Source organism: Macrobrachium nipponense, chromosome 1 (assembly GCF_015104395.2).
Source record: "Macrobrachium nipponense isolate FS-2020 chromosome 1, ASM1510439v2, whole genome shotgun sequence".
NCBI lineage: Eukaryota > Metazoa > Arthropoda > Malacostraca > Decapoda > Palaemonidae > Macrobrachium > Macrobrachium nipponense.
This window is the reverse complement of record NC_087200.1, coordinates 33,196,771-33,211,770: the sequence shown is the minus strand read 5'-3', so window position 1 is coordinate 33,211,770 and position 15,000 is coordinate 33,196,771. Positions and strand designations below refer to the sequence as shown.

General features: G+C 35.1%; 1 protein-coding gene across 2 annotated transcripts in view; it reads left to right on the top strand.

Annotated features, from left to right (window-relative positions):
- The window catches only part of LOC135219219 (dystrobrevin beta-like), a 487,262-nt gene that overhangs the window by 75,172 nt on the left and 397,090 nt on the right, over nt 1–15,000 (top strand). For both annotated transcript variants that reach the window (XM_064255798.1, XM_064255797.1), the window contains exon 4: nt 2,451–2,507. The gene's annotated coding sequence lies outside the window, so the exon portion shown is untranslated. The remainder of the gene's footprint in view (nt 1–2,450; nt 2,508–15,000) is intronic.

Here is a 15,000-nt window from a genome sequence, read left to right as displayed (position 1 = left end):
TCAGTGGCGTGGTTTGTTTGGTGTTTGCTTCTCACCTCGGTGGTCGCGGGTTCGATTCTCGGCCATTCCTTTGAGGAGTGAGAGCTGTGTATTTCTGGTGATAGAAGTTCACTCTCGACGTGGTTCAGAAGTCACGTAAAGCCGTTGGTCCCGTTGCTGAATAACCAATGGTTCCATGCAACGTAAAAACACCATACAAACAAACATAAATGGTCAATGGGAAATACAGAAAAAGGAGCTCACTTATCAAAAATACAAATAATTTAAGAAATTTATCTTTTGCTAATAACTGATCTCTTTCTGTATTTTCCGTTTCCTTCTGTTACTTCTTTCGAATAAACACCTTTCGGTGCTATTTTGGCTTATCTGCGCGTCGCCTCCGAGGTGCTAGTCCTAAAAATGTCGGAAGCTCAATGGGACGCCGAGTTTAGTACTATAGCTCTTCGGGAATCAAAAGATATTTTTTTATATATAAATTGTCACCCACATAATATAGGAATGGATTTATATAATACGTTATCACCGAGTTGCTACAATACTTAACACGGCGTCACATTGAGATTCCACAGCGCTTATTAGTACTATAGTAGATTTACATCAACCGTGCATCCGATGTCTAGGCCAGTCCCTTACGACGTAAGGGACTGGCCTAGGGAAATTTTTCATTTATATTTATTTTTTTTTTATCGTAAGAAGGCTATGCTTAGTGGAAGCTTGGTCAGGAGGAGGAGGAGGAGGAGGACCTAGAAAGTGCTGGATCGATCGATGTGAAAGTTTTATTGGAAAAGAAATGAAGAAGCGCAGTAGGTGTCTGAAGACGATATTGTTGTGGAAATTGTCTGCATGTATAGTTCATCCAGTTCAGCAGTTGCATATATATATATATATATATATATATATATATATATATATATATATATATATATATATATATATATATATATAATATATTCACGTGTGTTTGTGATGATTGTCTGCGCGTGCGCCCGGCTGTTTTTGTGTGTAATCGGCTACATGTACGTGCTAATAGAGGCAGAAGGGTACAGTATATGCCCTTTAAACTACGGTAAGTGGGGATGTTAGTCTTCATTACTGAAACGTTCCTAGTCTGTATCCAGCATCACTGAACCATGCTTCTTCGTTCATATTGACAACTTACGAGTTCCAGTGGCTGTCATTCTTCAGGATTACGATTTTTGACCAATATTTTGTTCGCGTTTTCCTGCCGCTTTGCAACAACCTCCACTCACATTTTCTCTTGTCTATTTTTGGCCCCTCGGTCTCATACCCTAAAAGGAGAGAGAGAGAGAGAGAGAGAGAGAGAGAGAGAGAGAGAGAGAGAGAGAGAGAGAATTGAGTTGTGCCTTTTAGGTTTCTCTGGAGTCGGTGCCCGAGGTAAAATTGCTCTCTCTCTCTCTCTCTCTCTCTCTCTCTCTCTCTCGTCTCTCTCTCTTCTCTCTCTCTCTTGGAGTATATTATCGTCTGCCAGCGCTATTTTGGTGGTGCAACATTTCGGCTTGGTACTCTCCTTGTGAATTGAGGTGGACGTGGACAAGAGACAAGTTTGCAAAGAGAGAGAGAGAGAGAGAGAGGCTGATTTTCATAAGACAGATATAAAAAGTCTGCAACATTATTCTATAAATAACGGACACTTGGCAAGGTAAATTAATCACCACTGTATGCTATATATTTGTGTGTGTGTAATTCTATAATAATTAAATATATTTATATTATATATATATAATAGTATATAGATATATAAAGATATAATCAATCACAATGCCCCTTTTAGCTCTTCGATTTCTTCATACTTTTGGATACGTCTGGCACTACAAAAGCGAAGTTCCAAATGAAGAAATTCTGACCTCTGTGGCGGAGTTTCGAACCTGCGCTCACTTTATCAGAACGAGGTCACGTTAATTTCGAGAGGCTGAGAAGGCATTGTGGTTATTATAATTACATACGTATCTGGTGAAAAAGTAAACAGTAGATCATATAGGTGATATATATATATATATATATATATATTATAATATATATATATATATATATATATATATATATATATATATATATATATATATATATATAATATATATATATATATATATATATATAATATATATATATATATATATATATATATATATATATATATGTATATTACTATGTACATCCATATATGTATATGGATGTACTACATATGTATATTTACACATGTATATTATATATATATAAATTTTATATATATATAATATACATACAAATGTGTATATGTATATATACACACACACACACACACACACACACACACATATATATATATATATATATATATATATATATATATATATATATATATACATACATACATATGTAGAGAAATGGAAATGAAATTTCCATGTTTCAATGTCTGGATTTTGAGGTGTTGACATTTCTCTTATTTCCAGGTCAAGAGATGGAGTAGGCGGCTTATCCGGTGGACTCGTGGCTCCATCATCATCTAGGTGAGTACACACACTCGCATGACGTTTCAACAAGTTGCTCTAAATAATCCGTCCTTTTCGTGTTACGTAATCTCTCCTCTCTCTCTCTCTCTCTCTCTCTCTCTCTCTCTCTCTCTCTTAAGGATTTGATTTTTCTCACCCCAACAAGAGAAATTCAATGCAATCTCTTCAAGGCATTTTTTTCTGGATGTAAAGTTCGAAAGGTTGACGATTTCTCTCTCTCTCTCTCTCTCTCTCTCTCTCTCTCTCTCTCTCTCTCTCTCTCTCGTAATTAGCAAAAGAATTTGGTTACGCGCATTCTGTTAAAGAGAAAATAGTTTTCACTTGCTCGCTCCTTAGAGAAAAGAGTTTTATTACTATACTACCTATTGTGTCACAAAAACCTTTCTGGCACGCACATCACTGCTACTCTGTTGTAGATGGACGCATGACCCCAATATAACATTAATATGTACACTTTGTAATTGCATATTCCCGGCCAAGAGAGACCTCTCCTACAATTCCCCCTTCAGTTAATGAGATTTGCGGGAGAAATACATTTGAAGGGCCTGGGTGTCTCTCTCTCTCGCGTTGGGGGTTGGGGGAAGGCCCCGTTGGGGAGGGTGTTCCATGGGATGGGGACCCCAAGACAACCTCCTAAGGGGAGCCGGTCTAGGGCGTCAAGTCTGGTTGCTGAATTTGCAGGCGACGAATAGTATATTCTGAGTGACCCCTTCTTGTTACGGGAAGGGGAATGCCTAATTTGTTTTATTATCTGGGGATTTATGTCTTCTTGGGTGGATTTGACACAGTGTTGTACGTATCTTTTCAAACATACATTATATATATATATATATATATATATATATATATATATATATATATATATATACATGCACTAACACACGTACACACATTAAGCTACATATGTCCTTTAATATCTAATTCGCTCTACCTCGGAATTGATATATTTCCATATATGTTAACCGAAGTTGAATTTTTTAGTCGATAATAAGTTCGTAGGCCCATGGGCTCGAACCACGGAACCAAGAATCATGAGGTACAGTGATTTCGTTTTACCCACAAGGCTATCACGATAGCCTTGTGGGTAAAATGCTGGTGATGTGATAATATATATATATATATATATATATATATATATATATATATATATATATATTATAATAATAATTATAATTTGTTCATATGCTGCAGTAGTAGAATTTAACATATAAAATTTTTGGGGAAAAATGTGTCGATTTTATGATCAACATATTGACGTCAATTGTGGCAGTGTCCGTAGGAAGCAAATGTGATATTTAATGTATAAACTGAATATCTGTATTTTTATTGGATGCAAGATACTGCTAAGAAAACTGTTAAAACATGATTACAAAAAGAATATATTGGAGACTTACTGTGATAAGTTACAAATGTTTTATCAGAGATGTACTACAATAAAAACAGCACCCAATTAAGTCTCATGTATTTTATAGTTAGTTCGCATCGTAATGCTGTATATTAGTTTGATGTATAATGAAATTTCAATAGTGTATCACAATATCACAACGGGCATAATTAACAACTCGGGCTGAAGTTATTCCCTTGATTAGAAGTGGCTCAACTTGTTCATGACTTACACCAGATGTATTACCGATTGGGACTTGAATAGTTATTGATTAAGACAGTTAGTTCAGGCATTCTCTGTGATCCCTCCGTTCGAATATTTTACATTATTAATCCATAATTTATATCTTAGCCCTCAAAACCTCCAGTACGGGGCAGTGCCGTCAATGCACCTCATGCGGTGCGCTGTAGGCATTACTCAAGGTTCTTTGCGGCGTTCCTTCGGCCGCCAGCTGCAGCCCCTTCCATTCCTTTTACATTACCTCCGTTCATATTTTCTTTCTTCCATCTTACTTTCCACGTATTGCGTCTTAGTGCAAACCTTTCAAACCTTTCTACTGTCAATTTCTGTTTCAACGCTGAGTGACCTCATCGGTCCCAGCGCTTGGACTTGCGCGTAATTTCTGTATCCTATTCTGCATTCCTCAGAAGTGGCGAAGCGTGAATGGCCCTAATTTTCTCAATCGCAACAGAAACTCCGTCGAAGGCAACAGCTAGGGCCTTCTGAAGTGTGTCGGTTTCGTCGTTTCACTGCGCGTAGCATAACCTTGAGGTGTTGTGGCTGTAGGTTTTAATTTGAACTTAACCTTTCGTTGCTTACTGTGAACTTCAGTGCTTTTGTTTCATCTTCCCTCAAAGGAGAAACAATCGTCTTGCTTTGTTTGTTTGTTTGTGTGTGTGTGTGTGTATTTGTCTGTGTGAGAGACCTGCTGATTGATAATTCATGTTGCAAAGATTTTAAACTGGCATTTCTCTGGTTATATATATATATATATATATATATATATATATATATATATATATATATATATGTGTGTGTGTGTGTGTGTGTGTGTGTGTATATAGTGTGTATGTAAATTATAATGGTACACAAAATAACTTTGTAGCTGATAAAGATTTTTGTCTATTAATCCAGGCATTACACTAGACCAAATTATAGATTTATGGTACAAAAAAATTACATTGTAACAAATGAGTATTTTTATTTTTCTACAAAGCATGTTGCAGGTGTAAATAACAAAATAAAAAAAATCGTGTGTGGGTGATGTTGGGCTGAGCATACAAAACTGGATAAAATGAAATAAACAGAGAATATACTTGACATTTCTATATCCAGATTTGCTAATCCTTGTTCGCGTGGATACACTCAACAGCTCATGAATATTAATTGAGAGACACTCGAATCAACTCGCATTTACCTTTCCCTTCTTTTTTTCTTCTTTTGCAAACATTAAGTTGAGAGCTCTGAAAAAAATCAGCGAGTAGCAAACGAAAAGAGAAAAATAAACAACAAAGAGAGAGAGAGAGAGAGAGAGAGAGAGAGAGAGAGAGAACGTCGATGTGAAGTGGTTTTGAGAGGGAATACCTCGAGCTGAGTATTGATTCAAGTAATACCTTGAGGAAATTCTTCAAAAAAGAAAGAAAAAAGGGAACTCAGCCAAGGCCGTAGCATTTGTGGGGCTTTTAGCCGACCTTTTTATTTTTATTTATATTCTTTTCCACCATGTTTTCTGTTTTATTATATATATGTATAGATACATACATATATACACACACATGCATATATATATATATATATATATATATATATTTAAATGAGAAAATGTCTGTTTGTTTGTATGAACGCTATACAAATCCACATTTCTTGACCGATTTTGATGAGATTTTAAATATAAGTTAACACCAAACCGGGAAAGGTCATGGTGAAAACAGAATTAAAATTGGACGATTGTTTGGGTAAAGGGGCCCTGTGGGAAGGGGGTGAAATGTATAAATTATCAAAAACAACCGGTATTAGAGTCTAATCCACAGTTTTTTTTTTTAGGTCACTGAGAAGAATAGCCACACTCCCAACGCCATTCAAGTCCAAGTTCAGATTCGGTAGTGGGTGGGAGTGAGAAGTGGGTGGGAAGGGGGTGACGTAAAAATAATCGAAAATGACAGATAGACAGATATTATTGTCTAATCCATAGTTTTTGAGGTTGCTGAAATGAATAGTGACACTCCCAAATGCCCTTTAAGCCCAAGTTCAGCTCCATTAGGAAGGGGGCAGGGTGAAAAGGGATGGGAAGGTGGTGACACGTGGAAATAACCAAAAAATTACAGATATTATTATCTAATTGATAGTTTTCGAGGTCACTGGGATGAATAGAGACACCCCTAATGCTCTTCTAGTCTAAGTTCAGACTCCTATAGGATTGGGGTGGGGGTGAGAAGTGATAAAATGTAAAATATCATAAATGCTGTGCAATGTAACTAAAGCAACTATCTTAACAAGAATGTGTGTGTGTGTGTGTGTGTGTGTGTGTGTGTGTGTGAGAGAGAGAGAGAGAGAGAGAGTGAGTGAGTGAGTTTAAACTGGGGGGTAGGTGCTTGATAAACAACGACTCAAAAGGTAGTTAGGTGGGCAGTTTACTTGTTGTGCCCATTGTGGAGAAAAATAGAGAAATTTCCTTTTCAGTGGAGACTTTACAACTAGTTGCATGATCTCTATAATTGGCAAAACAGAGCAAACTGCCCACGTAACTACACTGGAGTAGTTGTTTATCAAGCTCCTGTCCCCCAGTTTAAACTCCAACACCTCGTCATCTCATCTCTCTCTGGCGTGAGGTTTATGTTTTGGTCATTCAGCCCTTTCCTCCTCCTTGACTAGGTAGCTTTCCTCCCTTTCCTGTTTTTTAACGCTCTGATTTTATTGTAATTATTATTGATTTATATTTTATAAGTTTATTTTAATTGCAGACTGATGAAGTGTTGATGACAACATGAAATAAATGTTTCACATTATTTTAATAAAACACGTGTAACTGACTCGTGTGACTGGACCCCTCTTCACTGATATTTATGGTTTTCCTGATGTGTATATATATAATATATATATATATATATATATATATTATATATATATATATATAAAGAAAAAATAAAGTACTCACTACTTGATTAGTTATGTACTGTCCATTCGTAATAGCAAAGTAACCCAAGAAGGGATGTTGTTTTGAACTGGATATGTACTTAGAACTTATTACACTTAACATTAGGAATAGAAGTATGCAAGATTTTCTTATTATTGAGGACCGAAGTGTGGTTAATTTCACAATTATTATTTGAGATTGACGGCTACTCTGGCATTTCAAACATGTACGTAAACCACATTGTTTCTGAAAGTCAGTTTTCTTTAGTCCAGCTGTCTGATGTTGCAACCATAGAGCTTAACTGGACTATTTATCATTGTCATAGAACTGGACTATTTATCATTGTCATAGTGATTTATTATCTTTCAGACGTATGAATTTTGTATGCAATAACTTACGATTCATTGCTAATCCTCTGTATTGTTGTTTCTCTAACATTTATCTCGGTGATTATCCCGCATTTTCTTAGTAAAACTTTCTAATTTAGACCATCCTCCTGTTAAGAGCAGATGCATGAACCCATAGTCACAGAATGGTTTCACGAAATTACATAGAAGTTCATGATAATTCGAAGTCTTGGCCTCCTGTGAATTTTGTCGTTATTTGAAATAAATCCATTTGAAAAAATCAGTTGCTTTTATTTGCGAATCTTGTCATTATTTGAAATAAATCTAATTTTTAAAAATCAGTTGCTTTTATTTGCGAATCTTGTTATTATTTGAAATAAATCTAATTTAAAAAAATCAGTTGCTTTTACTTGTAATTCTTGTCATTATCTGAAATAAATTTAATTTAAAAAAATCAGTTGCTTTTTTTGTAAATCTTGTTATTTAAAGTTAATCAGTTTTAAAAAATCAGCTGCTTTTACTTGTGAATCATGTCATTATCTGAAATAAATCCATTTAAAAAAAAAGTCGTTTTTACTTGTGAATCTTGTCGTTGTTTTAAAAAATCAGTTGCTTTTACCTGTAAATCTTGTTATTGGAAGTAAATCCATTTTAAAAAATCAGTTGCTTTTACATGTAAATCTTGTTATTTGAAATAAATCCATTTGTAAAAAATCAATTGCTTTTACCTGTAAATCTTGTCGTTATTGGAAGCAAATCCATTTTTAAAAAATCAGTTGCTTTTATTTGTGAATCTTGCCATTATTTGAAATAAATCTAATTTTTAAAAATCAGTTGCTTTTGCTTGTAAATATTGTCGTTATTTGAAATAAATCCCTTTTAAAGAAATCAGTCGCTTTTGCTTGTGAATCTTGTCATTATTTGAAATAAATCTAAAATTGGAAAATCAGTTGCTTTTATTTGTGAATCTTGTTGCTATTTGAAATATATTCATTATAAAAAAATCAGTTGCTTTTACTTGTAAATCTTGTTTTTTGGAAATAAATCCATTTTAAAACATCAGCTGCTATTACTTGTAAATCTTGTCGTTATTTTAAATAAATCCATTTAAAAAAAAGTCGCTTTGACTTGTGAATCTTGTCGTTATTTGAAACAAATCTAATTTTAAAAAATCAGTTGTATTTATTAGTTTTTTTTTCAAGTCTGTTTCCTTTCATCTGACAATGAATTGAGTTTGTATAGATTTTTCTGCGTAAATCATCTCTTTACTCGATTCTCTTTAATCTTGACAATTTTGGTGACACATTCACTGCTTCGTTTTCCTTGGTTATACTCTGGTAAGAGTGTAATATTGTCACATTTCTTTCGATTGTGACTACCACCTTTCACCGTCCCACTTATCTGTCATGAACATTTTTCTGTGTGACATTTTGCAATTTATTTTTTTTTTCGTATATGAAATCCTTGTATGAACTTGCGGCATCTCCTATCATCATATTTGTATTATTTTTTTAGTTATATTTTTTTTTTATCTATATTTGGATTTTTTTTTTTTACAATTCTACTTTGTATATATATATATATTGTGTCTGTGTGAAAGAGCTTTGATTTTATATTGTGTGTGTGTGAAGAGAGAGAGAGAGAGAGAGAGATGAGAGAGATTAGAGAGAGAGACGAGTGAGAGAGAGACAGAGACGCCGACTGCGAGAGAGAGAGAGAGAGAGAGAGAGAGACTTGTGAGGCGTGTATACATTTATGCCTTATCGATTCTTGACGTTTTTGTCATTTACATTTCTTCCGTGCGACATTTATCGAAAATTTAGTGCCTGGATAGATATGCCTCATCTGTTTTGTTTGTTGTCATGCCAGTCCTGAGCCCGGATAAATGGGGGACACTCGCAACTGGTAACATTTATCTGTAATCAACGGTTATTAGTTACTTCCGTAAAGATGAGTATACAAGCCACAGCAACTACTCTTAATTCTGTTAATACTGCGTTTAAAATTACCAGTTGGGGAAAGGAAGTCTTGCACTAAGGTATTTAGTGAAGGTCATCGTAGGGGAATATTTGACGTAGGAGTAATGAAGATAATCCGAGATTATGCGTAGAGAAAAAATTATTTTTTGTGAGTCGTAGTTACTCCTAAGGATTCTCGTCGCCCTCTAGAGTCTAGACCTTGTTGATGACGTGAGTAAGAAAAAAAACTATCTTTCATGATTAAAAAATTAGCTCTCTTTCGTGTATGAAAAAAATTCTCTTTCGCGAGGAAAAAAATTCTCTCTTTCGTGTGTATAAAAATAATTCTCTTTTGCAGGGAAAAAACGCTTTCTCTTTCGTGAAAAAAAAAAAAATCGTCTAAAAATTAGAAATAAATGTTTTTCGTGAGAGAGAAAGAGTTTCATCATCTCTTTTCATTTGTATCATATTTAACCTATATTTATGCGCAGAAGAAGATTGTCTAAAGATTATGGAAGCCATTTTCTGAGCTCTTGCAATTGACTTATGAAAGAGGTTTGTCTATTTATGAAAGAGGTTTGATAGACGAACTTTCAATAATGTCATTGTTTTATAGTTACATTATGTTCCTTTTCCCGTATGGGGTTCGTGCTATCGTTGCACCTCACACGGTGCACTGTAGGCATTACTTAAGGATTTTTGGGGCGTCCCTTCGGGCCCCCTTAGCTGCGACCCTTTTCATTCGATTTACTGTACCTCCGTTCATGTTCTTCCATCGTGTTATCCACCCTCTCCTAACAACTGTTGTCGTAGTGCAACTGTAAGGTTTACCCCCTGTTAAACCTTTCCTACCGTTCTACTCAATTTCCGTTTCAGCGCTGAATGACCTCATAGGTCCCAGCGATTGGCCTCTGGCCTAGATTCTGTATTCCATTCGGTTCCATTATGCTCTTTTTATTTTTTTAGAGAATATTTCAGTTTCCTCGGTCATCAGCAAGGCTTTCTGATGAATTACCGCCTGAACTCTCACCCTCTTAAGTTCATTAAAATTATTTTGCAAAGCGACATTGAAAAAATCTGCTGTTCAGTAGTGACCAGGATATGCCCGGTTGTATCGTCAATAAACTCGCTCGCTAATAAATGCGATTGATTGAAGTGCTTGCTTGCTTTGATGTTGCCAAATGAAATGAAATGACGTTATCAGTAATGACACAAGAACGAAAGAGGAGTTTATGACATGTTGCATAATATTTATTCAACAGGTGGTACCGACTGTCTTTTGTTTTTACCCAATTATCGGCCATTGTTTGGACGCGTGTGTGGGTCTCTCTCTCTCTCTCTCTCTCTCTCTCTCTCTGTGGTTCTGTCTCCTTGGCGAGTCCTAGAATAGCTGCAGAACAGGTGTTGATGTGTAGAAGCTGCGTGGGAGATGGTGACATCCGATATTTCTTTGGTGTCTTAAAAGTCAAGAGTTCATCACGTCGAGTTTAGCGACGTCGCCGTTCAGTTCAGTAGACGTTCGTTCGTCCACTTTTGGGACGTTACGCCAACGAGTCAAGTCTTAAGCAAAAACGTAGTTTAATGCCATTTTTCTCTTCTTTTGTTGTATGCATGTTACTGTAGTAATATATAATCACTGATAGTGTGTTGTATATTTCTCTCTCTCTCTCTCTCTCTCTCTCTCTCTCTCTCTCTCTCTCTCTCCTCTCTCTCTCTCTCTCTTTTGGGTGATGTTTTAAATACCTTTATTCAGGGCTATGTCGATGCAGTGCATTCTCCTATGTCTTGTCTTTTTAATTTGTAATGTTATTGCATTTTTTTAGGTAGATTTTATTTTTTATTTTTTTAATTCTAGGTATAGTGAAAGGGAAGAAAGCATTATTATTATTATTATTATTATTATTATTATTATTATTATTATTATTATTATTATTATTATTATTATTATTATTATTATTATTATTCTATTTCACTCTTTGATGGTATTTTAGAACGCATGCTTCTTCTAGTAATAATTTAGTAAGAGATTGTAGCTAACTTTTCCATTTCTTTCCTTTTGTATAAGTTATTAGCTTTCTCTAGTTTAATCTTTGGTTTATTGATAAGTTTTACTCTTTAAATTATGGTTTTTTTTAATTTGAAATGTAGTAAAGATTTTCTTTTGTACCGTTGCAACTTTTGTAGTAATTGAGAATACAATTTTATTTTGTGTTTTGGACTTGTTTATATAATTATATCTTTGTTTTTCCTCTTTTACACTATATTTAATTTCGTTGTTTTTTCCTTTTTTTCAGGACAGTAGCGTAGAAAAGTAGCTGTGATCCAGATTTGGTATCTTCAGTTATTATTATTATTATTATTTTTATTTTAGAAACTATAGTAGTCACACTATTTTTTTCATATAACCACTGATTCTATGTGGTAAAAATGTCTGTGCGCACTTTTGTCTCTGAAAGTCGCGTGTGAGACAAAGATCCTGTTTCAGTGAAATAATGAAATATTCCAAAACTTTCAGCTGTAAATTTTTCAATTCGGTAAATAAAAGGTTATAGCAATGAATATATTCTCATTTCATAATTGGCTCTAATTGGGAGGTTGTCCGTTCTGCTCGAGAGAGAGAGAGAGAGAGAGAGAGAGAGAGAGAGAGAGAGAGAGAGAGAGAGAGTGTAAATGTTTGCGGAAGACCGGATATCTCTGAATTACTATAATGATTGCTTTCATCGTAATTACAACTTCAGGATTAAGATTGAATCATTAAAACTTCATTACAAGAACTTCTTCATGAAAGTCCCATAATCACAACTTCATCCTTATACGAACGAGGAGAGACACTCGAGAGACCTGACTTCAACACTGAGGGAAGTTCGTTAAAGGAATTAAAAATGAAAAAAAAGATGAAGAATGTCTTCATGATAGTGAAAAGAAAAAGCTCTCGTGAATGGAATAAAGGTAGACTATAATGAGGATTTCGAGGTGGGTGAATAGGTTTGCTTTGAAGACTGTCTCAGCTGCGCGTGCTTGTGATCCCTGCTTTTGTGACGCCAGTTTTATTTTTATTTTTTTAATTTTTGTTTTCTTGGATGTGCAACCATGATTTAAGTCCTGAAAGTGCTTCCTGAACTGGGTGAGTTGAAATAGCACGGACTTTTGCATTTTTATTGATATATATATATATGTATATATGTTTATATATATATATATATATATATATATATATATATATATATATATATATATATATATATATATATATATATATATATAAATAATTGTAAATATAAAGGTAAAAGACCGAGCTATATCAACTTACCTTTTACAGGAAGCAATTTGAGGACTTAAAATAAGGTTGCAAACCCAAGAAAAGAAAATTAGAATTATCTCTCTCTCTCTCTCTCTCTCTCTCTCTCTCTCTCTCTCTCTCTCTCTCGTCTCTCTCTCTCTCTTCTCTCTTCATCCGGTCTCTCGCTCTCTCTCTCTCTTCTCTCTCTATCTCTCTCTCTACTGCTTCTGTTTTGTTTCAAGTCGGCACTGTCACGACTGTAAGATTCAAATCATCATCACATTGTCTATGATTTATTGACAGAATTGTTCATGCAACTTTAGAGATATATTTTGCGTTGAAATATGAACTTTGCAAGAAGTTAGATTTATATGGGAGATTTAAGTAGAAAGTCCTTCTCCACGTAAGACGAGAATTGTGTCATTAATGTTCCGAGTTCGAAAAGCGAAAATGAGAAAGTGTAGCGATGCCTAAGCTGCATTGAGTGAGGAGTTGTAAGAGATTTGAATTTCTCAAGGCTGGAGAAAGGAGGAAGGAACTTAGAAAGCTCGCCCTTCTCATCTCTTTCAGCAGCAAACGTCACGTAATTGGGAACCATTGTGCGCTGGCAATTTCAAGAAAGACTTTTATCCCTTTGATGAGTTATGTCTAAATGTGGTCCGTCCCCAAATCGTACCTATATTTTTCAGGACGCCTCTTCAGCTTCCTCCGGCGTCTTCTGTTTGCTCCTACTCGGTCATCCTCCAGCGTTCGCGCTGAATTTCAAATTGCTCCTTCGCCTTCCTCGTCTGTTAGTTTTGAGAGAGGGAGTTTTTTTTTTTTTTTTTTTTTTTTTTTTTTTTTTTTTTTTTTTTTTTTTTTTTGAGAAAGTTAGTCTGTCAGGTTCCTCCTGGGCGTCATTTCTTGTGAATTCTCTCTTTCCGGCGACCTCCCCTTTCCAGACATTCAATTATGTTTCGTGTTGATGCCATTTGATGTTTTCCCTTCTGTATTTACTTATGCCATTTCATTGTGTCATTAATTTGATATTTTTTCATCTGTTTTTGGTAGGGATATAAATATCATTTTTGAAGATTAAAAGCATCATGTCGATATCATATGTTTATGGTTTAGGTGCTGAAGTCTTTTCTGTCCTGTCTAGAATATTGATTGTTCTGATAAATGAAGTTCATCTCTTGAGTTCCTTCACACTACTGACTTGTTAATTAATTCGTTTTTACCTCTATTTTGCATCCTTTTTCTTCTGGAGTTGATTTCTTGGCATCCAGTATATTTTTGGTTAGTATTCTGTTGAACTTCGGAGAGACTGAACCCTTCCTGCTAGAAGCTGTACGTCTACTCTCTCATTTGCTGTGTTAAATTCAGTGAGTAGAAGCCTTAAACGTGGCATAAATAGTACTTAGTTTTGTTTGTAATTTGTTCCACTACTTAGGATTTTCTGCTCTTTTGCCGTTATGAAATTTGAAAAGGCCTTAGTGGTATCTAACGTATGGCATTTATTCCCACGGGATAAATCCCGGTAGTGCACCTCACTCGATGCGCTAGCTGCAACCTGTTTCATTCCTTTTTCTGTACCTCCGTTCATATTCTCTTTCTTCTATCTTACTTTCCACTCATAATTTTTTCTTGATGCAACTGCCAATATCCATTTAAGCGCAGAATAACCTCATAGGTCCCAGTGCTTGGCCTTTGGCCTAGATTTAATATTCCATTGAATTCCAATGGGGCACAGTTAGAATCAAACAGGACACATTTTTTCCCATTTACTTATTGTTTATTAAAGAGGATGCAAGCAAGCAGTCGGTAGTGGAATATTTTTTTTCCGAGATGTGCGACTCTATAAAGTAAACTGGAGTAACTAAGCTTGAAAAAGTCATAATATAAATTTAGGGGTCTTAATAACTTGCTTAATTGACAAAAGAGTTAACTGCTGAAGAATTGCTTAAAGAAAAAAACTAATTTGGTTAATGGTCTCTATTGTTCCGTCGCATCTAAACATGATTTTTGCCTCGAGATTTCTTCTTCATATCGAGATTGCAAAATTGGGAATCGTCCATTTTCAAAGTTCCTTTGATATTTTCCGTAATTTGGAATTCGATAACTTTATAGTCTCAGTCATGAGATCTTAAGGATCATTTTAGTGTTTAGTCGGAGGAGTATATTACTTTTTTGAGGGCGGTTTCCTGCCGACACCTGTCAGCATTCCATAATGTATGAAACTGAGTTGAAATTAGGTAGCTTTTTTAAGACAGGAAAAAATCCCGTAGGGGGGTAGTGCCGTCAATGAACTTCGCGCGGTGCAATGTTGGCATTACTTAAGGTTCTTTGCAGCGTCCCTTCGGCCCCTAGCCTGCAACTGCTTTCGTTCCTTTTACTGTACCGCCCTTC